We start from the raw sequence: 25,632 nt of genomic DNA, 5'->3' as shown, positions 1-25,632 counted from the left end.
TCTGATATGCTTTAAAGTAGAATTGCATACTGAAAAGGACCATTAGAATTTGATTAAATAGAAAAGTAGGAAAAAAGAGATAGTAAACATAAACAGTGATAGGCCATTTTAAAATACTGCACTCCTTTTGAAAGTGTGTGCGATATGCTGTAAAGTAAAATTACCGTATTAACTAGGCCTCTGGCTTCGAATAAGTTAGGTTTCCAAGGTAACTGTGAACGAAAGTGACGTGAATAAACTATTCTTCTTTACTATTATGTCAGAAAAATCAGTTGTAGCAACAACAACTGCTGTACATCAAGCTGTATAAAGTAATAAGAGATCCTACATCAGCTTGAAAAAACTCCCCTAGTTATCGATCCTTCTTAAGCCAAAAACCTCTGGGCGATAGTCGTTGGTTTGGAAGAGAGACAATGATAACCACTCGCTCTTGCTAAAAAGCAACGGATTTGCTCGCACATCGCAAGTAGTTGCGCTCGATAGTTTATGATGTTAGTTTCTCTCATAAAATAGTCACCCTCAGAACTCATAATATTTCTATCCACCAATTTTCAAATGAAATTCAGAATGTGAGCCTTTCCTTTGTTCCATGACTGACAGCTGTCTCACAATGATATCTTGTACAGCTTCTGCCTTTGTACATATCAACAATTCAGCATTGTCTTATGTTACTTGATGCCACTTCGATAAAACTGTTTTCCTAAACCTGAATGGGTCTTGATTTATCTCCCCCTCTCTCTCTCTCTCTCTCTCTCTCTCTCTCTCTCTCTCTCTCTCTCTCTCATTTATCTTGCCTATCTTTATTTACTAAAGACTATTTCATTTTCAGTATGGCTAACTCTATTTCATTCTCTCTCTCTCTCTCTCTCTCTCTCTCTCTCTCTCTCTCTCTCATTTCTTTATCTACTAAAGATTATTTTGTCTCCATTTATATGCCTAATTTCTTCTTAGCTTTTTTCACAGTTCAGTCTCTTTCTCTTTCTCCATTTACCTAACCTAGAATTTTGTCACTTATAAAACATTATATTATCTCATTTTTATAGTTAACTGAGCACAATCCACAATTCGGTTTCTCTCTCCATCTTCCTCTTCCTCTTCCCTATTTCCTGAAATTTATCATTTTCTTTGATGTTTGCCGCCTTCTTCCGTCGTCCTTCCCGAACGCCTCTTAACAAGAAGCCGAAAAAAAGTTTTGGTCGCATAAATTTGCCTCAGAATTGGTATGAAATTTATGGGGCTCAATCTTTCCCCCTTACCATGAAAAAACATGCCAGAACAAGTTTTTAATATTCTGTAAAAGGAAAATACTGAGGTGAATTTTTTGTCTGTCCGTCCGCCCTCAGGTCTTAAAAAATTGCTGAGGCTAGAAGGCTCCAATCATCAAACATAACAAATTGCAGCCCTCTAGCCTTAGTAGATTTTGTTTTTATATAAGGTTTAAGTTAGCCATAATCGTGCGTCTGGCACCGCTATAAGTGCCAACAACATAGGCCACCACCTGAAAGTTTCATGGTCCGCGGCTGAGAGTTTCATGGGCCGTGGCTGAGAGTAAAAGTATACCTTAGTTTAACCAGACCACTGAGCTGATTAACAGCTCTCCTAGGGCTGGCCCGAAGGATTAGACTTATTTTACGTGGCTAAGAACCAGTTGGTTACCTAGCGACGGGACCTACAGCTTATTGTGGCTGAGAGTAGCATACAGCATTATACGCTGTACAGAGAACTCGATTGCGCCGAAGAAACTTCGGCGTATTTTTTACTTGTTGAATACTGGACCTTCCTCCCTATGTTTTATATACTCTTAGACGGAATCCGTCATTAATATAGCTTTCTACTTAAAGTTTTGCAAGTGTTTTTATTTCCCGAGGGTTCCTTTTCTGCAGTTACAGAGACAGCAGGCGTTAGAAGCGTTACTTTGTCACGAAAACGGAAATAGATGATAGAAAAAGATTAAGTGGGACACGTTTAGAAAAGCCAGGGAACTACCCACAAGTAGATCATAAACAGATGGTGAGGTCATAACCTGAGAAACAGACAAATATGATGGACTCGAAAAGACACTGATCGAAGACAAGCACTTCCCATACAGGTTTTTGATGGGGAAGGTAAATCCACTACAGTAAATATGGCCACTCAATTATTTTGATAACTCGATATTAGCCGTGAAAAGGGGGCCGTTTTATTTCCATTTGGTGAAAGTATAGTTGCTTTTCAAAAAGTAGGTTTTGTAATGATCTGCAACAAAGAAACTCCCATTTTTCAAAATAGATTTTTATTAATAGTTTTCTGTAGATCGTATAATAAAGGCCACCGAAAACAGATCTATCTTTCGGTGGTCTCGCTATAATGCTGTATGAGCGGCGGCCTATGAAACTTTAACCACGGGCCAGTGGTGGTCTGTCCTATATAGTTTTCAGAGGCACGATTATGGCTAAATTTAACCTTAAATAAAATATAAAAAAAAACTACTGAGGCTAAAGGGCTGGAATTTTATATGTTTGATGATTGGAGTGTGGATGACCAACATACCAAATTTGCAGCCCTCTAGCCTCAGCAGTTTTTAAGATCTGAGGGCGGACAGAAAAATGTGCGGACGGACCAATAAAGCCAGCACAATAGTTTTATTTTACAGAAAACTAAAAAACGGCATTCAAGTAGGATCGACGTTAAATTTAACCTAGTTCTTCGTAACAAAGCCCTTTCACAAAAGATTTTGACAAAAGTAGCATTAAAACGATCTTCTTGAACGAAGGCTTCTCAGTGGTAATACATTCTGAAATTAACCATGATGGTCTTTGCAGTTCTACGTTAAGAAGAAAAAAGTAATCATCTTTAATGTTGAAGTAGTTTCTCTCTCTCTCTCTCTCTCTCTCTCTCTCTCTCTCTCTCTCTCTCTCTCTCTCTCTCTCTCTCTCTCTCGACGTTACTTCTTTAATGGACCTGTCCGGGGCAGGAGTTAGAACCGATTGTGGAATGTCATGGCAAAATCTTAGCCTCCTCACATCAGGAGGAAAGAAATCTCGGAGATGTTTCCTACTCTACTTATCAGAGAGGTTACGTTTTCCAGGTGACAGATGGCGCTGCCTCTCAAAAAAAAAAAGGATGAAGGATACAGATATCGGAGGATCTTAGGATATTGAAGCCGTAGTAATATCCGCATTGTTCCATTTTGCTTACCCTCTGTAATTGTTCGAATAGTGTCTTATGTGTAATTGCTATATTTATTTCATGTTATTTACGTAATTGCTTGAGTATTCGGGGTTTTGAAGTGTTTCCATGTTATGATATTTATGAACCCGTGAATTACATTTATTGCATTGCAGTCCATCACTTAATCGAAAAATATTTTATTTAATAAGCTAGATTCGCAGGTTTGTCGTTCGGGAGAATTATTGTCGTTGTGTTTTATTAAGCGCAAATATATATTTGTTTTTATCAAACATATAAATGTGTTAATAATGAATGCAATCACTTTGTTGTGATTACAAAATGGGTGATATAAATCCGTGATTATTTAAACGTCACATTTACATGTATGTATGTAATATACATATGTATATGTATATATTATATATATGTATATATAATGTATATATTATATATAATTTTTATATATATATTTATATATATACTGTATATAATTGTACATGGTAATTTTTTGATTAACTTGACGGCATCAGGACTACAGTGACACTAACCAGTTGTGGCCGACTGGTTAGTGTGTCTAACTTAATACTAATATTAACATTCCATTCTAACAGAATCAATATCTTAATTTCCATTCTAATAGAATCAATATATATATATAAATATATTATATAATTTTTAACATTTTAACCCTCTATATTTTTTATTATACATTTTGTCTACTCCATTTTGAAACCAAAATGGAGCATGGAGCTGTCAACATACGTCTTTGAGAAATTCTTAATTTAAAGTGTTTTCTTTCCGTTTACCACTTCACTTTTGTTCCATTTTCAAAAACATGGATTGCATACATCTACCTGCGATTTAAAAGAGTTTTAATTTTCAAAAGTTTTGATTTTCAAGGCCACAGTCATTCAAACTTTGCTTGCAAGCGGTTAGACTAACCATGCTAGGTGCTTTTACCCTGCCTGGTCGAGTCTCAATGGGTCCCATAGGGGGTTAGTGTCGCCAGTGCACCTCATGCGGTACACTGTAGGCATTACCTAAGGTTCTTTGCAGTAGCGTGCCTTCGGCCCCTGCCTACAACCCCTTTCGTTCCTTTTGCTGTATCTCCTTTCATATTCTGACTCTTCCATCTTACTTTCCACCCTTTCCTAACAATTTGATTCATAGTGCAACTGCGAGGTTTTCCTCCTGCTACACCTTTCAAACCTTTCACTGTCAATTTCCGTTTCAGAGCTGAATGACCTCATAGGTGCCAGTGCTTGGCGTCTTGCTTAAATTCTGTATTCAATTCAATTCGACTCAATTCGAATTTCAGTGAGGAATTTTAATAAAATATTTTGCATCCAAAACGATTGCAGAAATAACCGTATGATGGAAAGTGAGAAAAACGGAAGCCTTTCAAAGTTTTATCAGGATATTAATCCTTATTACTCTTTTGCATATATCAGAGGACAGGGAAATGAAATACAAAAATTAATGAAGAGGTGAAATAAACTGCATAAATGACTTTTCATAGTGATGGAAATGCGAGAAAATGTCAGCCTATGAATTGCATCAGAAAATTAGTAATTATTACTTTTTTGTATACATCATTGAATAGGGAAATTCAGTAGATGACGAATTCACGGAATTCAAAATTTAACATTGCTCATTCTTATCGAAAGCCTCTGCCCTTTATTTCACATTTTTTCCTTCTATCTTTATTCATGTTAAAATTCAGTCAACACTCACTACACCTAACATATGATTAAAACATTGCCCCACCTGTTAGCATAATGAACTGACCTACACTTACAACACTCTTCACACAAAAAGCAAATGCGTTACATATGAAACAGCCAGATACCCTTTCCTGAAATTTAATATGACGTAGGAAAATACACTGATGGAATTCTGTCCTTGACATTTAATTTAGGTATGTGATATGTTAGTTTCAAAATTTTGCTTCTAACAAAACATAGCCGCCACAGACACGTCTGTATTGATGTTTTTTTTATTTTTATTCGTCAAAATAAAATTTTTCCATTATGTGTGTTTGAGAGAGAGAGAGAGAGAGAGAGAGAGAGAGAGAGAGAGAGAGAGAGAGAGAGAGAGAAGGCTGGGAAGGGGGTTAAATACTAGAAACGACTCAGACGGGTGAGAGAGAGAGAGAGAGAGAGAGAGAGAGAGAGAGAGAGAGAGAAAAGTCTGGGGAGGAGTTAAATACTAGAAACGACCCAAATGAGAGAGAGAGACAAGCCATTTGTAGAAGCATAAATGTGGAGACAAACTATTAATAGACGCGTAAAATGTGGACGTAAACTATCTGTGGACACATAAATGTGGAGATAAACTTTTTGTAGACGCAGAAATGTGGATAAAAAACTATTTGTGAGCTCATAACTATTGAATGTAACTAATTGTGAGCAGATTAAAGAGGAGAGTAATATAAACGAACTCATAAATTTAAAGAGTAAATACTTATAGACTCATAGACATGAAGAGTAATTCTCTGTAAATGCATACATTTTCGATTCGACGTAAAGATTTGCATAAATTTTCAACGTAAAATAAATTTGTATTTTCGACGTAAAATGTGGCCTTAAAGCCTTACATATCTGTTGATGCCCAAATGTGCACGCACATATGTAGACCGAATTTATTCATGGGCACATGTAAATGGACGTTAGATATTTGCGAATACATAAATATGGAGAGTTATATCTGTAATTCATTCGTCAAGTAACATATATCACCTTGAATACAGAGCCTCGTCGACGTGTTTATGTTTCTTGAAATTTGAGTATTTTGAAGAGATTTTCTTTTCATTTTTCGAAAGTTACAAAACATATCTGAAATGTTTTGGATGTATTCATATGTATTTTCTTCATACTTTTCTAGTTCAACTTTGCATGCTTGAATGCTTTTCGTGAAAGATCTGACCTTGTGTATGTTAACTGATTAGAAATATCTGTCAGTAATAAGAGTGATTCAGTTTTTCTCATTTATGAAATTAACATTTATCATGATTATCAACAGTTTGTCATCATAATCACTATCAAGATCATCTAATATCACTCAGTTTCCATTTAGAGTTTTAGACTCTGATACCAAAAAACATATATTTTGTTAATACCAAAAAGAAATATAATTTTCTCCTGTGAAGTCCGTTAGAGTTGATATATGATTTCATTTCGTTTCTTGAACGCATCAGGTAATGGATTAAAAGTTAGATTGCTTTCAATCATTTTATCATTCTTCAAGTTTCATTACTTCCATATTCCTGTGATTCCATCTATTAAAATATCGCACTTCTGGTCGAGATTAGGAAACTTTTCAATTTTAACATGCTGGGGAAAAAACATACAATATCTTATTGATATTCCCATGAATTTAACGCTTTATTTCAAACCTTCAAACAGTATTTTATGCCAATTAACCCGAGACAGCAGCGCAGCACAAATCTAACCTTCCATAAAAAAGTAAAAAAAATAGACAAGTAAAAAATGAGCCGAAGTTTCTTCGGCGCAATCGAGTTTTCTGTACATCGTATAATCAAGGCCACCGAAAATAGATCTATCTTTCGGTGGACTCGGTATTATGCTGTATGAGCCGCGACCCATGAAATTTTAACCACGGCCCGTTGGTGGCATGGCCTACATCGTTGCCAGACGCGCGATTTTGGCTAACTTTACCCTTAAATAAAACAAAATCTACTGAGGCTAGGGCTGCAGTTTGGTATGTTTGATGGTTGGAGGGTGGATGATCAACATATCAATTTGCAGCCCTCTAGAGTCAGTAGTTTTTAAGATCCGAGGGCGGACAGAAAAAAGTGCGGACGGACAGGCAAAGTCGGCACAATAGTTTTCTTTTCAGAAAACTGAAAATGACAGACTTTGTGATTGAATTCACCCAATTAATTTTTCGTATCGAACGAAAATGGGTTATTTGATGGTAGGGGGATCTACAGGCCATCACAGTGATACCCATTAAAACATCAAGTTAATTAATTGCCTCCTTTTTTGAATAATGTTCAGGCCGTTCATTATATTTTCAGGGCTTCATTAATCTAATGATATTGGACTTGTTAATCTTGATGTGATGTTGCCTGATTGGAGTCAGGAGGGGGAGTAGCGCTTATTTAATGATGAATGTTTCTTCTTCTTTTGTTAAAAATGGAGAATTTGGAAGGAGTTTTTTTTTCTGAACCTGTGACGCTTAGTTGTGTCCCCACTGCGGCGAAACGTGTCATAAGCATGGCGGCAACTCATCTCGAACATATCACAGACATGTTGGAAACAATTTAACGACCTGAAGTGGAAACGAACCTTTGACGAATGTTGGATAATCGTATAAGCAACTGGTTAAAACCACCGATAATCCATTAACTTGTATTCAACGTGTTTTGATGCGTGTACAATAAGTTACTGACGTGTTTATGACATGTTTACGACAGTGTGGGCGTACCCTATGCTGAAGACACCCGCACGATCTACACACAGCTCGCCTACTGTTTCTTTAGCCAGTCGTTGGATGTGTGTATGTATAGGCCTGTGTGTGTGTGTGTGTGTGTGTGTGAACTATGCAAAATACGTATTTACGCACGCACTCATAATAAAATTGTGAAAAATACTTGTGGGATTTTCAGGAAAGTGCAAAAGATCAAACTCTCTTCAGCCAGGAATCGAAAAATTACGCCAGTAAAGGAAAGAGGACAATAAATTAGTCCCCCGGAAGCAATCTTGTCACTTTGTAGCACACACACCATCGGGCACTCTCAAAAAAAAAAAAAAAAAGATAAAAAGGAAAAGAAGAAAAGAGAGGAAAAATCGACCTGCGACGATACCGTAATTACATGCAAATCAGAGAGGAGAGCAAAAAAGAGGAAGGAAGAATTATGAGGCTCGAAAAAGTTGTCGTCGAAACTGAAGGGCTGCGTCGAAATGAGACGAAAATGGCGGATGAAAGTTGAGTGTCCTGCTTTCACTTACTCTCGGATTTTTCCCGTTGCCTTCTCGACGCCACTTTCTCTCTCGTGATTTTCATCCCTTGTTTTGGATTTACTTCGTACTTATTTTGGTTCCATTTTTATTTTTCTGAAAAGAAAACTATTGTGCCAGCTTTGTCTGTCTGTCCGGTCTCTTTTTTGTCCGCACTTTTTCTGTTCACCCTCATATCTTAAAAACTACTGAGGCTAGAGGGCTGCAAATTGGTATGTTGATCATCCACCCTCCAGTCATCAAACATACCAAATTGCAGCCCTGTAGCCTCAGTAGTTTTTATTCTATTTAAGGTTAAAATTAGCCATAATCGTGCTTCTGGCAAATATAGGACAGGCCACCACCTGGCAGTGGTTAAAGTTTCATGGGCCGCGGCTCATACATCATTGGATATCGAGACCACCGAAAGATAGATCTATTTTCGGTGCCCTTGATTATACGATATACAGAAAACTCGATTTCGCCGAAGAAACTTCGGCCCATTTTTTACTTGTTAATTTAATGAACATAAATATGGACTTTTTCAGAAAAAGGAAGTAGGCAATTAAGATAAATCTGCCATAAACACATGTCTTCAACTTATCCCATTGCTTTTTGGACGTCACATTCCTTCGTGATTATCTGCACTTGTTTTGATTTTGCTTCGCACTTTCTTTGGTTTATATTTTTAGTGAGCATAAATACAGATTATTTCACGAAGAGGTGGCAGCCAGTAAGTTGAAAGTGTGTTTGAACACTACCGTCAATCATGTCATCAACATACGTTGGCAACTTATTCCATACATATCACAGACAGGTTGAAAACAAGTCAGCGACTGTAAGTGGAGAAAGGATCGTTTTCAGTTACTGGATAATCACTTGAAGTACTAGTTAGAATTACCAAAAAGTCGCTGACTTGCATTCAACCTGTTTGGAACGTGAGAGGAATAAGTCAATGACATGTATTTGATATGTTTTACTGCAAGGTGGACTCACCTAAGTTGTTCTTATTCAAGACGATGCATATCCTCTTCCTACCGATTTAGAAATAAGAAGTTCTGCCTCACTTTAACAGCTTTATTGAAGTCTAGCTTTTGTAAGCACTCACAGTCTAGTTCAGTGGTTCTCAACCAGGGGGGGGGAATTCTCTCCTAGGGAAATTTCAGAGTTTCGTAGGGGGGGGCGGAAAATTGTAACCACTGATTGACAGGCTCAAACTAGGTCTAGGACCACACAAAACGCAGTGTGCATCGGTCCGCACTACTGAGGGGTCACGCTGGGTTTTCTCTCCGCCAGCTTGTGTGGTTGTGTTACTATTTTGTTGCCTATTATTTGGAATACACCTTTTGAGGCATATGGTGAAAGGGTGCAGGGCCCAAAAAAGGTTGAGAACCACTGGTCTAGTTGATTTAAGAGACCTGGATTCTGTCTCAGTATCTGAAGAGGCTTTTCAAGATCTTCTGTCATCACAAAAAGTGAACTGAAATTAATTCCATTTTTCGATGGCCTAGATACTGTTTCAACTTCTACCCTCCAACTGTCTTTAGATGCAACTCTGCATATTCTATCAGTAGCTAAAACATGAAGTTGAAATGTAAGTTGATCAGTCTTTTGGGGATGGGAACAGAGGTCAGACCCTCTTGATGAAAAAATTTATAGAATCGATCTTATAAGTAATACTAGATTAAGAAATAAATTTACCTAACAAATTAATTCATTATGTATCTGTTGATGATAACGGAAGGAAATTTTGAGCTGTTACCTATTGTAGATGGGAACATCTCAAGTCCGGTTGGCTAGATAGTAACCGCATACCGAGTGTTTTCAAGACTTAAATTGTGGCATATTATAAGTCGTGTCTTGACCTTCCACAGGAGTTTTTGAATCTGCTTGCTTGTACGCTCGAGGGCACTTTTCCTTGTTTGTTTTAAGTTGATGACCATATATATATATATATATATATATATATATATATATATATATATATATATATATATATATATATATATATATATATATAATTTGTTTAGTTCATATATGCATTAATTTTTAGTTCACCTGCTGTTCACCTGCCATCTGTTGATGCAGGTGTGGTTAAGATTTTTTTTTTCTTTGCATAATTTCACTGCTTTTGCGTTTTTTCACCCTGGATGTTCTCCACTGTGAAAGCTTGCTTTTGTTTGTCCCATAAGAATGAGGATAGATTGATGATAATAATAATAATAATAATAATAATAATAATAATAATAATAATAATAATAATAATAATAATAATAATAATAACAACCATTGTTGTTGTTATTATTATTATTATTATTATTATTATTATTATTATTATTATTATTATTATTAAACAGCATTGATATTTTTGTCTTCCACAAAGCTACATTTAAAATGTCGTTACTAATCAAGCTATTGGTTGGGCGGAAATCTGATACAGGTGCGCTAGAACTTAGCTTGAGATAAACTGAATAAAAGAAAAAAGATGAAAGCAAACCGTTTGATTAGAGGGGAATAAATGATATAGGTGGTGATTTGGAAGTACCGAACCTCCTTCCTTACTTATTGTTTTTTCCAGCGTCGAAGTCCTATTTTCGAAATTTGCTGAGTTATTTAAGGTCACTGTTAAGAAACTGAAAATAATAAGCAATATCCCTCTAATGCCATGTGGTGAGGAGGGATATGGGTGAGGTGGGATGGGTGGGGGAGAAGATGCAAGGAATAGAAGTAGATGGAGAAAGTTGACTCGAGTGGCCGACCCTGCTATACAGTGGGACTAAGAAGGTCGAAAGAAGTAGTCCCATAATGCCACATTAGCTGTGAAGTTACACTCTCAAAACACATCTCCTCATTTAGTATTACTCGTATTTTGATCATTGCAGCCTCCTTATTCAGTATTACTCGTGTTTTGATCATTTCACCCATACATCAGCGTTGAATTCTGTCGGATCTCATTGAAGAGAAACAAACACCGCCAGCTCTTTACATAAGCCTGCCATTAATCACAACAGCTCTTCGAATTAACCTACCTGTCAAGAGCTGTGACGTAACATCCGGAACGGAACTGACAACTTTTCCAGAATCCCTCATTCCTCATTCCTGTCATAAGACGAGGGAGAAAAGTCATATATAAAAAACAAAGAACACCAGAATCGTCTAATGGATCCCAGAGCCGTTCCAGATGTCAGGAGGTGAGAGCCATCTATAATAGGACCTTATAGACGATTGAAGCTCACCAGACCGATTTTGTCAGGCCGACTCACAATTCCCCAAATTCCAATAAGATTAGGCAAAGTGGTGGCATTGGTGGTAGAGGTGGAAGCGGTGGGAGAAAGAACAAAAAAAGTATTGGGAAAAACCATCTACTTTATTGGATCCTCAAAAGCCGAATTTTACTGAATCTCTCTCTCTCTCTCTCTCTCTCTCTCTCTCTCTCTCTCTCTCTCTCTCTCTCTCTCTCTCTCTCTCTCTTTCAAAACCACTGCTGCAACTACCTCCTTTCACAGTCTGAAGTGCTGAATGGCTGAAAGGTTTTTAGCCTAATTTTCATAAAATTCTCTCTCTCTCTCTCTCTCTCTCTCTCTCTCTCTCTCTCTCTCTCTCTCTCTCTCTCTCTCCAATTCCCATTTTTCATATCTTGAGTATTGAATGGCTTAAAGTGCCCCAGTGCTTGACCGTTTAGCATAATTTTCATGAAATAATTCTCTCTCTCTCTCTCTCTCTCTCTCTCTCTCTCTCTCTCTCTCTCTCTAAAGGAAATGCAAATCCACAGCTGTTCCATAAATAAAAATTCTTAGGTTGAGCATTTTGCCTTCTTAGAGGAGGGAATATTTAAATTCTGAAGTATTTGCCTTCGTAGATATTAGCGAACCAATATAAGGGTGGCTCTAGGGGTAAAAAATAATGGGGGATAAAATTACTATTTCTGGAAGGAGTTGTACCTCAAGATGAATCGAAGTCAAATACAGGATTCCTTTTATTTTGAGATAAAATAGAAAAAAATCAATTTTTTTTTTTTTTTACTATCTTGCCGCTACCGAAAATCTCATCTCCATTCTCCTCGAGATGAATCTGGATACTCTTAGACAGAAGTCCATCTCTGAATGTTGTCTTAATATTTAATTTCCATTCCCCCCCCCTCGAGATAAAATTAAACACAGCTCTTGCTTGACATACAAAATTTCATACATATTTTCAATGAATTTCCTTTGCATTTCTTTTCGCGACGGATTTCATTCAGAATTTCCGTCGCAGTAATCATATTCGGCTCTGTTGACATTCGGTAACCCGAGGAAGAACGTTGAATTCGCCTCGACTCTGATAAAGAGAAAGCTGAAAGAGTTGAATTGTGCCGTGTTTAAGTAAACACGGTGCATTGTGGTAGACGCATGAGAACGTCAGGTATTGGAATGACTTGAAAAGGTTAGGAAAGGCCGCTTTTGGTTTTATTTAATTCGTTTGTCCTGGTATTAACTGAGACGTATCTTAACAGTCCCTCCTTCGACTCTTGGGATTTTGAAACACTCGATATTTTTTTTTATATATATACTTGAAATTCACTATTTATTATTCAGTCTTTTATATTAACAAATGATGATTTTCTGTCCGTGGTCCAAAATTATATCTCGCTGGTAAGTTTCCGTTATGTTTATCTTTTAATACAAGATTTTGGTTTCCTTTCTGATACTATTAACTGCTACTGCTATATATGGTTACATCTGAATCAGCTATTATTTGTATTTGATTACTATCAGTCCCCTTCTTTCTCTGCATCTTTTCCTACTTCTGTGTGGGGTCGATGTTTCTGACAGCTGTCCACCACCTGGCTCGGTCAAACACATCGTCCTCTGACAATTGTCTCTCAGATCTTCTATAACTACATCCATCCACCTTCGCTTTGGTCCATCTTGTTCGCCCACCAGGCACCTCCATCTACATCACTCTCCTCCCTACATAAGTCTCACCCCCTTCTCACCACATGGCCATACCACTGCAGTCTTCTTTCCTGGGGCTTCTTTGATAGTTCTACGACTCTAGTAGTGCCTCTAATTCTTTCATTTTTGATCCTGTCCATTTTTGTTTCTCCACACATCCACCTGAGCATTTTCATCTGTACCGCATCCAATTTCTTCTCTTGCACACTCTTTGCCGGCCATGTTTCCGCTCCATACATCAAAGCTGGTCTCATTACTGTCTTATACACTTCTTTAACCTTTATATTGATTCTGCGGTCGCACAAGACACCTGACACCTTTCTCTCGTTTTTCCATCCAGCCTGCACTCTGTGTGTTATTTCTACATCTAAATTTCCATCATCAGCAACTGTTGAACCAAGATACTTAAATTGTTCTACTCAGTTCAGTCTTTCACCTGGGGGCCTATTGCTTAATAGTTCATTCTCAGAATAAAAGACAGTTTATTAATATCTTGCTTATAAAAGAGGCAAGGAGAGTGCATAGTTTGAGGTATTAATCCCTAGCATAAACGCAGAGAAAAAGGGGAAAGGGGAGAATATGGGATATAGATTGGTGTGTGTGAGAGAGAGAGAGAGAGAGAGAGAGAGAGAGAGAGAGAATTTTATGAAAATTAGGCTAAAACCCTTTCAGCCATTCAGCACTTCAGACTGTGAAAGGAGGTAGTTGCAGCAGTGGTTTTGAGAGAGAGAGAGAGAGAGAGAGAGAGAGAGAGAGAGAGAGAGAGAGAGAGAGAATGTCTTCCCTCTTTGGTTAATGAGGTGGATCAATATGCCACTAACCGCAATCTAAATGAAAGTTCCTTTCGATTTTTCTCATTTTTGTTAGTGAAAAAAAATATAATCTTTTTTTATGGCATCATCTCATTGACATCTTAGTTTTCCTCACCATCTTCATCTTTCTCCGTAGTTTTACAATACTCTTGTATAAAAGAAAACTTAAAAAAAAAAATATGGTCTTAACCGCCTGGGGCAACCGACCACTTTCCCACACTGAACTTCATTTCCTCCGAAGGGTAAACATCGCTCCATCATTACAAGACTGTCGTAACTCAAAAATTTGAAGTTTTGAGTTACATAGCTCATAAGATTGCCCATTTAATTCTGCGTCTTTTGGTAATAAAGTCGTAAGTCTAAGTGCATTTTTGGCCGAGAGATGGCGCTGGGAAGATTTTAAGTCTAAATCAAAATCTCGGTGCAGTTATAGGACTTTGAAACTTTAAAAGCTTCTCCTGAAAAATCAAGATTTTGAGTTACGACAGTCTTGTAATGATGGAGCGATTTCCTCTGAAAAAAAAAAAAAAAGTACTACATCCGTATTGAGGAAAAGCATATGGGAGAGAAGAGCTCCGAGTGGTGATTGCGTCATCCAAGCCACGTGACTACCTTCAGTTTCTTAGAGGCGTATCAAGATATTTTTGTGACATTTGTCATGTTATCGTCTTACGATTATTTTTATTAGAATAACGACAGAAACAAGGCTTTACGTAAACGAGTTCCTAGGACGTACTTATTAATTTTTTGTTAAAAGTCATACGACACGTTTCCTTTACATATAACACATTAAAACGATTTTTTTTAAAACATTCCAGTATTCATAAAGGTAGATGGAAGATGTGGAAATCATGAAAGAAGCATGATATTCTTGCCAGCACTCAGACAAAATGTATTTCCAAATCAAGAATTGGAATATTAGATATGTCAGGAAAATTATAACGAAGGGACAGAGAATTCAGATCTTTAATGAATAGATATAAAGGTTGCAAGAATATTAGAATATTACAGTTTCAGAGAAAATATCATTATGTGTGTGTGTGTGAGAGAGAGAGAGAGAGAGAAATGTTAAATGAAATTCACTTTACCTACGTATCCCAATGACGTGAATACTGGCGTTTAAATCGAACCTGCTGCAAATTAGGATGTAATTCAGTTGTTACTCTAGATTGTCCCTGAAGATGATCATGGAAGGTCGAAACAATTGTCGAATTAGAATTGAATGTGAGGAGCTTTAATGTTACCGTTTTGTGTATCGCTCCTGAAGATTGAAAAAGCACTGGAGATATTTGGAAGTCTTGCTATAATCATACACTATACGAGCTTCATGGCGCGCGCTACGCTGCACTGGAACCCGGCGCTGCCCGTCATGTCTCCCCTACCCTCCCGATCCCATACCTAACCCTCCCCACCCGGGGAGGACAAACAGGTTTACAGGAGGAGGGTAGATGTGTCACATCTCCCCTACCCTCCCAATCCCCCCCACCTACTCTGCCCCCACCAGAGGCGGGCAAGTAAGCAAGATCCACTCGGATTTTATTATTATAGTATACACACACACACACATATATATATATATATATATATATATATATTTATATATATATATATATATATATATATATATATATATATATATATATATATACACTTCAGGCTTGATCACAAGTGAATGTTGACAGTTGATATGTGATAATTTTCTATATATATATATTTAAGCTTTACTGTTATATTGCATTATATATATATATATATATATATATATATATATATATATATATATATATATATATATGTGTGTGTGTGTGTGTGTGTGTGTGTGTGTGTGTGTGTGTGTGTGTGTGTATGTGTGTGTATTAATGCAATATAACAGTAAAGTTTAAAAGGCCCACAGAAATATGTCACATACCAACTGTCCACATTCACCTGTGATCAAGGCTGAAGTACTGTCAAACGAAATATATGGTTTTGCCGTGTTAACAGCAGTTGTATGGGCTTTTACGGGTACAGTAAAATTCACGACATGAGTGATTTACAATATCATCTGTATGGACGTGCGAGAAAGCTTTCTATGAAAGTATACTTAATGCCCAACAGCTGATAGGTGCCTACGTTGCACTGACATCCGAGCTGTGGAAAGAAAGAAATATTAAGGTTTTCTACCGTGGGTAGTTGGAAGCGAGTTCAGAAATCTGTAGGGCTGCAAGTTATTCTCATTCATTTGCAAATGACATTAATAATGTATATATATATATATACAAATATACATATATAACGGGGTTTGACGAAGGAAAACATTATTTTTGACCAAGGCAGACCTGGGTCACTCATGGAGGACTATTCACCACCTGTACAAGTGTGTGTGACTCTCGAAATAATTATCAAGAAGTCTAAATAGACCTAAAACGCCCAAAGGGCTCTCTCACAGGCTAAAAGCATGTATATGGAGAGAAGTGACTTTGAATTTCAGGTCTGCCTAATCAAAAACAACCATTCCAACGTCAAAACCTTTTCAATACAAGAAAGGAGAGCCGTTCCAAGAAAGAAGAAGAGCAGCGCATTCCACCCATCAACTGTTACAACCCATCATCCCCATGTTCACTTATTTCGCCTTGACGGGTGTTTACGTTTTTTGTGACTCTCATCCAATTTGGTTTTTTGGATTATTATCTTCATCCTGATGTGAGTTTTTATCAATATATATATATATATATATATATATATATATATATATATATATATATATATATATATATATATATATATATATATATATATATATATATATATATAATGTATACACGTATATACGTAGTGTGTGTGACTACGTACTATCATGTAGATGAAGAGATTAGCAGAGGTAATTCCTTAAAAAGCGTTAAACGAATAACTATAATTACAATACCTGTAACCGAAACCTGAAACTACAGTTACAATAGGAACAAATGGCATGTAATACAATACTGTAATACAATTAAGTTACAGAAAAAATATACGGCGTTCAGTTCCGCTCGACATTTTAGTTGAAATACTGTTTTGTTCATTAATGAATATTCAATATTATTCTTGTTCTTGGATCTCAAAAGCATTTGATCTGATACGTTGTTGATAACTATATAAATAAAACTTGATAAATAACGCGAACGCGTTATCGGAGAGATAACGTGAACATTGTTATTGTCGGCATTTAAGAGTGAAGCTTTGAAACCATTTTATATATATATCGTAGAGTCTTATTATTTCGAGAATTCAAATGAATGACGCAGAGATTGATTTGATTCGTTGCCGCGCTGTTCCAGGTTTGCCTCAGTTGTTGATGTTATGGTGTTTTATTTTTGAAGTGGCTATGCTGTTCCAGATTCACCTCAATGGTTGCTGTTATGGTAATTTTTTTTTAACTGGACAATTCCATTGTGATTTGATTGACGAGCTTCCTTGTACATTTACTTAGCACATCATTCAAATTCTGATTTATTTCAGTATGATAAACAAATAGCAGTGAGGTATACAGTTGCTCTCAAGCTGAAACTGGGTTGCCTGTGAGTGAGAGACGATAATTATTCAAATGACTAAGAATTTTGAATGTTAAAAACTCTTCTCGGTTATTCACCAGATGGGCCGATATGCAAATTCGAATTTACCGTGTTGAAGGTTACTTATTTCTAATAAACTCAACGCTTCTACTTGAATATAATTTTAACAAAAAAGGGCAGATGACGAACAACCCTATATCAGGTAGTTTTTGCTAAGGTGTTCCTACTAGTAGGTTATTCCACCACAGGTACTCCAGGTAAACACAAACAGTTACACAAACTGCAGTCAGCTTGTCGACAGCTAAGGCGAAGCAGACGTTTTGCGGAGGTTACCCGTTGGTAGGTGAAATACCCAAAACGCAAGGGGCCCCGAAGTCACGAAGATAACAGCTGAGGTGTAAAGATTTCAAGTTCGATGTATAAGACCCTAGTGCTTCGGACTGACGTGTGCGTTGCCGTATGATTTACAAAGACTGTTTTGGTTTGCTTTTATACCGAGGTGCTGTGTGTTGCTTGAAAAATTGACTGCTTGAAATTCTTTCGTTTTCAGAACGTCAGATGAGGCTAGGCTAGAGCTTGACTCAAGAGGCAGTGGCTTATTTAAAGGTAAGGTACCCGAGTCTTGTCACAGAAAGCCTGATCACTTGCTAGGTTAGTTGGTTAACAAAAGTAAATCTTACCATTTATAGTTTCTTTCACGTAGTTAAAAATCTTATGTCGCTACATACAGAAGCATTGGTCAACTTTACCTGATTATTTGCTAGGTTAGTGTGAGGAAATTTTACGAATAATATGTAGATTCATGTAGTAAAAAATATTATGGCACTGGTCGACTTTGCAGTGAAATGTATTGTTTTGAAGTAACAAGAAAAAACTACAATATACTGATAGATCTGCATGAGGTACACTTGAAATTTTAGGCTTGCATCATGGACCAACCTGCCAATCCTTGTGGTATCCAATCTCAGAGTTCTGAAGGTAGAACAAGGGCTTGCCAAGGATGACTGGATCAAAGAGAAACGCAATTAGTGGAATTACCTGAATAGAAAATAGCCTGAGATCATTTTTCGTGCACATTTTCATGCTCATGACGTAGTTGCCGATTGTTGCTACATATTCTAAGTTAGCTATTGTAGTTGGAGAGGCAGAAGGCATATTGATAAACATACTATTCCGCGCCCGGTTCGTACCCTTACCATATGAGCTATTGTAGCTGTAGAGAGAGGGAAGGTATTTGTATAAACATTATTCTGTACGCGGTGAGAAAGAGAAGATTTGCTCACTTGCAGGTGAATTGCCGTAATGAGCTGGTATCTCTTAAGACACGTCATCGCCTACGTAGTTACCTCAGGCGGGAGGCGACTCCACCCAATTGGGTAGATTTTCTCTCTCTTTGCCTTGCCCTTACCATATGAGTCTTCGTTTGAAGAGAACACAATTTGCAACGAAAAGATCGGTGATCATAAAGGCGATTTTGCAGGAGTATTTGTCCTTGCCTTAGAATTTGGAGGTATGAACGTTCCATTTCGTATAGATTAAATGCGTTTCCTGTAAATGCTGTTACGTGTAAATGCCATTGCTTTCCATTCAAAACCTCGTTGGCGTTAAAGAATGAGCGAATTTTCTCCCTTTTACCCAGATAAATGTGATGTCACACAAAGTTCAGTACAATTACGCGATGCGCTAAATTTTTTGCTTGTTGCTAAACTAATTTAGCTCTTGTTAATTAATGAATTTCTGTTATGGTGAAAATAAAACCTGGCCAAATTTTGCGTTCGAATAGGAAAAACATTTGGTGGTAATTCTAAAGCTTGAGGTCGCTTAGTCCAAACTTTTACCGTCAGTATATTATTTTGATCTACATCCAGTGTGTTACTTAAAGACTTTTAACTTAGATAACTTGAACGATTAATACGTCGTTTGACTAATAAGAAACCGTATTTAAATATCCAGTAATAACCGTTGATGTCTGTAGAGGTTTCATTTTTTTTTTTTTTTTTGGTTTTAAGTAAGGTAATTTACTGTAGTTACCTTTGGATATTGACATCTGCCGTAGGATGAATTTTTTTTAGATTGCCAAATTTTTTTCAGTTTAGTGAAGTATCCGATTTTTATGAAATTTTCTGGAATGGATATTAAATAGGAATTTTTCTGAATGTAACGCAATAACTGAATGATATTAAAGGTTTTGTTTGTGTAACATCCTAAACTGGAGATTCAAGCTCCCCAAGTCTAACAGTTAACATATTGATTTTATGCTTAGCTTAGCAAGAATCTCACATATAAAAATAAAACTTAATTTTGAGGTTAATTTTATATTAAAATTTGACGTCGCAATGACCGACGTCTTCGAGTGCACAAAAGCAGTACCTCCTTAATAGAACCCCCTAGGGGGTAGCGCCGTCAGTGCACCTCGTGCGGTGCACTGTAGGCATTGCTTAAAGTTCTTTGCAGCGTCCCTTCGGCCTTTAGCTGACCCCTTTCGTTCCTTTTCCTGTACCTCCTTTCATATGCTCTTTCTTACATCTTACTTTCCACCCTCTTCTAACAATTGATTGACAGCCGACCTGCGAGGTTTTCCTCCCGCTACACCTTTCAAACCTTCTTACTGTCAATTTCCGTTTCAGCGCTGAATGACCTCATAGGTCCCAGTGCTTGGCCTTTGACCTAGATTCTATATTCAGTTCAATTCAATTCATTAATAGAATTAAAAAAAAATATATGGATTTTCTGTAAATAAATTTCTCCGCTTCTGAGCTTTAGAAATGATAGCGTGGGACGGGGAGAGAGATCCTTTTGGTTATCGGCAAGTTTGGTGGGAGAGGTTTCTAGCGCTATGCCCTTTTGACCCCAAATGACTATGGTACTCGTTAACAGATTGGTTGAAAGTCTGGTGACAGTTTAAATTTTCTTTTCAGCCATCTCTTTATTTTGTTAATGTCACGTATTTCACTTCGGTGGCATTGTTTAATACTGGCCCACTTGGTAACGGTCTGGAGCAATTTTTTTTTAAATATCGGTCTGGAGTCATTGTTTTTTCGTATCGGTCTGGAATCATTGTTTTTTCATGTCGGTCTGGAATCATTGTTTCTGCATATAGGTCTAGAATCATTGTTTTTTCATATTGGTCTGGAATCATTGTTTTTTTCATTTCGGTCTGGAATCATTGTTTTTTCATATCGGTCTGGAATCATTGTTTTTTCATGTCGGTCTGGAATCATTGTTTCTGCATATAGGTCTAGAATCATTGTTTTTTCATATTGGTCTGGAATCATTGTTTTTTTCATTTCGGTCTGGAATCATTGTTTTTTCATATCGGTCTGCAATCATTGTTTTTTATATCGGTCTGCAATCATTGTTTCTTCATGTAGGTCTGGAATCATCGTTTTTTTCATATCGGTCTGGAATAATTTTTTTTTTCATATCAGCGGAATTTTTTTTCATATCGGTCTGGAATAGTAATTTTTTCATATCTGTGATTATCATTTAATTTTCATTTTTAATAATTTTGAATAAAATCCAGCCAGGCCTTCCGTCATCGATAACGACGACGCAGTCCACCTCCATCTCCCCAACCCCACCACCACACCACTACTGGCATCACTACCACCACTACCACTACTACCATCACTACCACTACTACCATCACTACCACCGCCACCACTACTATCACCATTAACACTACTACCATCGTTACCACTACTACCACCGCCACCACTACTACCACTGTCACCTCTACCACGACTACCAGTACCACTATTACCAGTACTACCACTACCACCACCACCACCGCCACCGCTACCGCTTCTAACACTACTACCACCGTTACCACTACTACCATCGTTACCACTAATACCACCACTCCCACCGCCAGTTTTCTAGGTCCTCTCGCACTTGTTGTCAATGTACTGTCGCCGTTAAAGCGCAGGAGAGGACAGTTCAGTTATGTATTAAAGTCTGTTGCCAAGTTTTCTATTTATCCCGTCAGTTGTTCTTGGTTTCTATAATGTCCTTTTTTCCTCTCCATCCTTTTTTTCATGTCTGAGCTAGAAAAGAGCATCGGGTTTCCTGCCGCATTCGCCATTCCATGAAAAGACATTTTGCGTAGTTTTTTTTCGATATTTTACATAGTTTTTTTAGTTTTCTATAAAGGAAACTATTGTGCCGGCTTTGTCTGTCCGTCCTCACTTTCTGTCCGCACTTTGTCTGTCCGGCCTCAGATCTTAAAAACCACTGAGGCTAGAGGGCTGCAAATTGGTATGTTGATCATCCACCCTCCAATCATCGAACATACCAAATTGCAGCCCTCTAGCCTCAGTGGTTTTTATTTAAGATTAAAGTTAGCCATAATCGTGGTTCTTGCAACGATATAGGATAGGCCACCACCTGCCCGTTGTTAAAGTTTCATGGGCCCGCGGCTCATCCAGCATTATACCGAAACCACCGAAAGATAGATATTTTTGGTGGGCTTGATTATACGCTGTAGCGGCTGTACAGAAAACTGGATTGCGCCGAAGAAACTTCGGCGCATTAATTACTTTTTTTTCTAGAGTCATTCTGGTATAAAATCGGATTACATTTGTAAGAGAAAAATAATGCAACACGGTTTTCTTTGACGCGTCAGGCAGTTTCTATATTCCAGCAACTTAATGTTCTAAATAAATTTTACGGAACTGAGCCTTTGTTTTTTTGACGACAAATTTGCATGAGCAAAGACGCAGAAATATTCAAAGTTAGAGGTTATAAATAATACCAGTTGAATACTTTTTTTTTCTTGGAAGTAAAAATAAAATGGTGAATTTATCCATCAAATTTGACCATTCCTCTCCTATGTTCAACTTATAATTTCTCACCTTGGATTTTTATTAAACCTTCACTCCTACCCTCCATTGCAGTGGTTCTCAACCGGGAGGAATTCCCCTTGGGGGAATTTCAGAGTTTCAGGGGAGGAATTGTAACCAGGGATTTCTAGTGTTGTATGCATATTATTTGGAAAGCTCCTTTCGAGGCAGAAAAGTTTGGAAAGGGGGATGAAGAATAACATTCTGACATATGGTGAAAGGGTGCATGGGCCAAAAAATCTTGAGAACCACTGCTTTATTGTGTTTATTTACATACCCCGTACCTTGACCATGGATACTAGCGGTTCAATCATTACGTTATTCAAATTGCCTTTGGGGATGCCATCTACGTATCGTCAAGAGGTCAGAGTATCATTCAGATTAACAATGAAAAGTCCACTACAGGAAACAAGTAAATATTCATACGTTGAATAAACACAACTCAGGATATACTCCACACGTTAAAAAAGTTTTTGCTGTACCTTGTTGATTAAACTATTGTTGTTTTACTCTGCTGTTTCCCCATAAATACATTTTCAGACTTGGAAGGAATTGGACAGGCAATATAGGGTTTGTTGACAGGGACACTGTATTGGACAGAGAGGAGAATGTTTACTTCTCGGGCCTTTCTTTGCTTATTGACCCTTCTCATAGTCTTGTGTATAGAATGCATGGCTGTACACACACACACACACACACACACACACACACACACACACACTCGGAAGTTAAATCCCTGTTTGTTTTAAAAGTTCGAATTTTATCCTTTTGCTTATATTAACTTGAAGCCAACGTTACTAAACTATATTACTCATTTTAACCCTACCACATATTACTCATTTTAACCCTACCACACAAAACAAGTTTCTGACAATGTTAGGAAACTCGTGAATTGTAAAGACACTTCTCAGTATCATATCTGTATTTTTTGAGACGATTATTTATTGGTCTCGTTCATTTAACAAGCAGTTTGGCATTTTAACATTCAAAAGTATAATTTATGATAGTCATCAACAATCAAGTTTCTGATCAGAATACTTTTTGGAATCCATTTTCAAGAACAAAACTGATCACTGGTGTTGTAGATCCGTCCTGTAAAAAAAAAAAAAAAAAAAACTCGTAGTAGAGACTTGACATCTGCATTTTCATTATCTATGAAGGTCCTCCGCTTTCCACAAAGAGTTTAGCCACCTAGCGAATTTGTCGTTCCATTTTTTTTCACTCCCCGTCGTTGGTCAAATAAAATCACATCTGGTCGGGCTGTAGGCAAAAGAAAAATTAGCAATACTTTTTGGAAATGCCGGTTCCCGTTCGTTGATGCTATTTTGGGATTGTCGCTGAATTTACTATTACAGTTGTCATGTGGCTGTTTCATTTTTTTTTTTTTTGGCATTGGCGATGTAGTTTACTTCTCACTGTGTGATGGTTGCTTTTGCTGTTAAAGTTAATGAATATATATGTGAATTTTCAGTGTCAGTCTTAGCGGTTTTCATGTATGTTAGGAAATTTATACACGTGTGAATATATGTAGCCATAATGGAATTTTTGGGTTTGTATTATGAAAATCGTACACGTGATCGGGTGTAAAATGTGTTTTATGTAAAGTATGTATCAGATATGAATGGTATACATATATACGCAGTTATCTCTATTAGGCAAGCGAATGGGCAGGCTTAAAGGTACTTTTGCATGGCCTCATAGCTGAAATACTGTTCCCAGCTTTTGTGAAAAAGAGCAAAAATATTAGTGTATCTCCTTTCATATTTGAAAAAAAAACTGTCCAAGATGTAGAAATTGAGGTGGAAATGTTATTTTTGGTCAAATGGAAATTTTTGTCAAATGGAAATTTTTTGTTAAACGGAAATTTTTGTTAAATGGAAAATTTTGTTTAATGGGAAATTTTTGTTGAATGGAAATTTTTGTCGAATGGATATTTCTTGTTGAATGGAATTTTTTTTTTGTTAAATGAAATTTTTTGTTGAATGGGAATTTTTGTTGAATGGAAATATTTTGTTAAATAGAAATTTTTGTTGAATGGATATTTTTGTTGAACGGAAATTTTTGTTGAATGGAAATTTTTGTTGTATGGAAATTTTTGTTAAATAGAAATTTTTTGTTGAATGGAAATTTTTGTTGAATGGAAATTTTTGTTGAATGGAAATTTTTGGTGAATAGAAATTTTTTTTAAATGGAATTTTTTTATGGAATTTTTTGTTGAATGGAAATTTTTGTCAAATAGAAATTTTTGTAAAATGAAAATTTCACGTTTAATCGTTATGTAAAAGGGCTTTAGAATTAAACACAAATCGATCAGTGGGGAAAGCCAATCTGGTTAGGAAGTATTTTATCAAAGTTAATTGGTTGATAAATGGTTAGGTTGGATTGGATGCGGGCAGCATGGGTTTGGTTAAACTCTATATACTGAAATGTATATAAAGTTTAATGCTATGCATATAAAGTTTATGATGTTCTTCTTAAATACAGATAGGGTCTAATAAAAACTATATATTATGACTAATACATTTTTGGTCGTTGTAGGTTCCGTTTAAGTACGTATTATCTCTTAACATCCTTCATTACAGTGAGTAATTAAAGTTGCTCATTTTCGTAATGTAAATTTTTTAGCTAAATTAAGGCAAATGCTATTTTATGCTCTGTTTGTTACGATTCTTTACATTTTCGCTTCAAAATTGTCCTAAGTTACAAATCTCTCAGTGAAATGGGAAGAAGTACCCCGAGTAATTCTAGTTAAAATATCCACCACTACTACCATTATCACCAACGCTACTACTGCCACTACCACCAACACCACTGTTATTACCACTGCCACCATTACTACTACTGCTACTAATACTACCACCAAAACCACCACCACCACCACCACAATATCTACCACTACCACCACCACCACCACCACACCCCAACTACTACCATCACTGTTACCACCACCACCAACCCCACTATTACTACCACTGCCACCACTACTACTACTTCTACTACCATCACCACCACCACCACCACCACTACTACTACTACTACTACTACTACTACTACTACTACTACTACTCCACCAATACCACTAATACTACCACTACCACCAACACCACTACTACTACTACTACTTTTCTAGGTATTCATTTCTCTTCACTTATATTGCGACCTCGTCGTCAAGGTGCTGTTCCACTCACTCTTCCACTAAGGTGCAGGACAGGGCGGTTCGTTAAACATGAATTTCAGTCTAATGTCATGTTTTCTGTTTTTCCCATCATATTTTTTCTCGGCTTCTATAACATTATTATTATTATTATTATTATTATTATTATTATTATTATTATTATTATTATTTCGGTAGATGAAACAACCTATTCACATGGAACAAGCACACCAAAAGGGGCCACTGA

At 36.9% G+C, this 25,632-nt stretch overlaps 1 long non-coding RNA gene across 3 annotated transcripts in view; it reads left to right on the top strand.

The window, feature by feature from the left end:
- The window catches only part of LOC136825428 (uncharacterized), a 326,278-nt gene that overhangs the window by 252,925 nt on the left and 47,721 nt on the right, over window positions 1-25,632 (top strand). Inside the window, exons 1-2 of one of the 3 annotated variants that reach the window (XR_010849337.1) lie at window positions 17,637-17,729; window positions 17,941-17,996. The exons of 1 other annotated variant lie outside the window; for it this stretch is intronic. This is a non-coding gene — a long non-coding RNA (uncharacterized lncRNA). Of the gene's footprint in view, window positions 1-17,636; window positions 17,730-17,843; window positions 17,997-25,632 lie in introns of those variants that run through there. One more of the 3 variants, XR_010849336.1, reaches the window with a different exon arrangement.

Source organism: Macrobrachium rosenbergii, chromosome 37 (assembly GCF_040412425.1).
Source record: "Macrobrachium rosenbergii isolate ZJJX-2024 chromosome 37, ASM4041242v1, whole genome shotgun sequence".
Taxonomy (NCBI): domain Eukaryota; kingdom Metazoa; phylum Arthropoda; class Malacostraca; order Decapoda; family Palaemonidae; genus Macrobrachium; species Macrobrachium rosenbergii.
The sequence above is the reverse complement of the archived record's forward strand: the minus strand, read 5'-3'. Positions and strand labels throughout refer to the sequence as shown.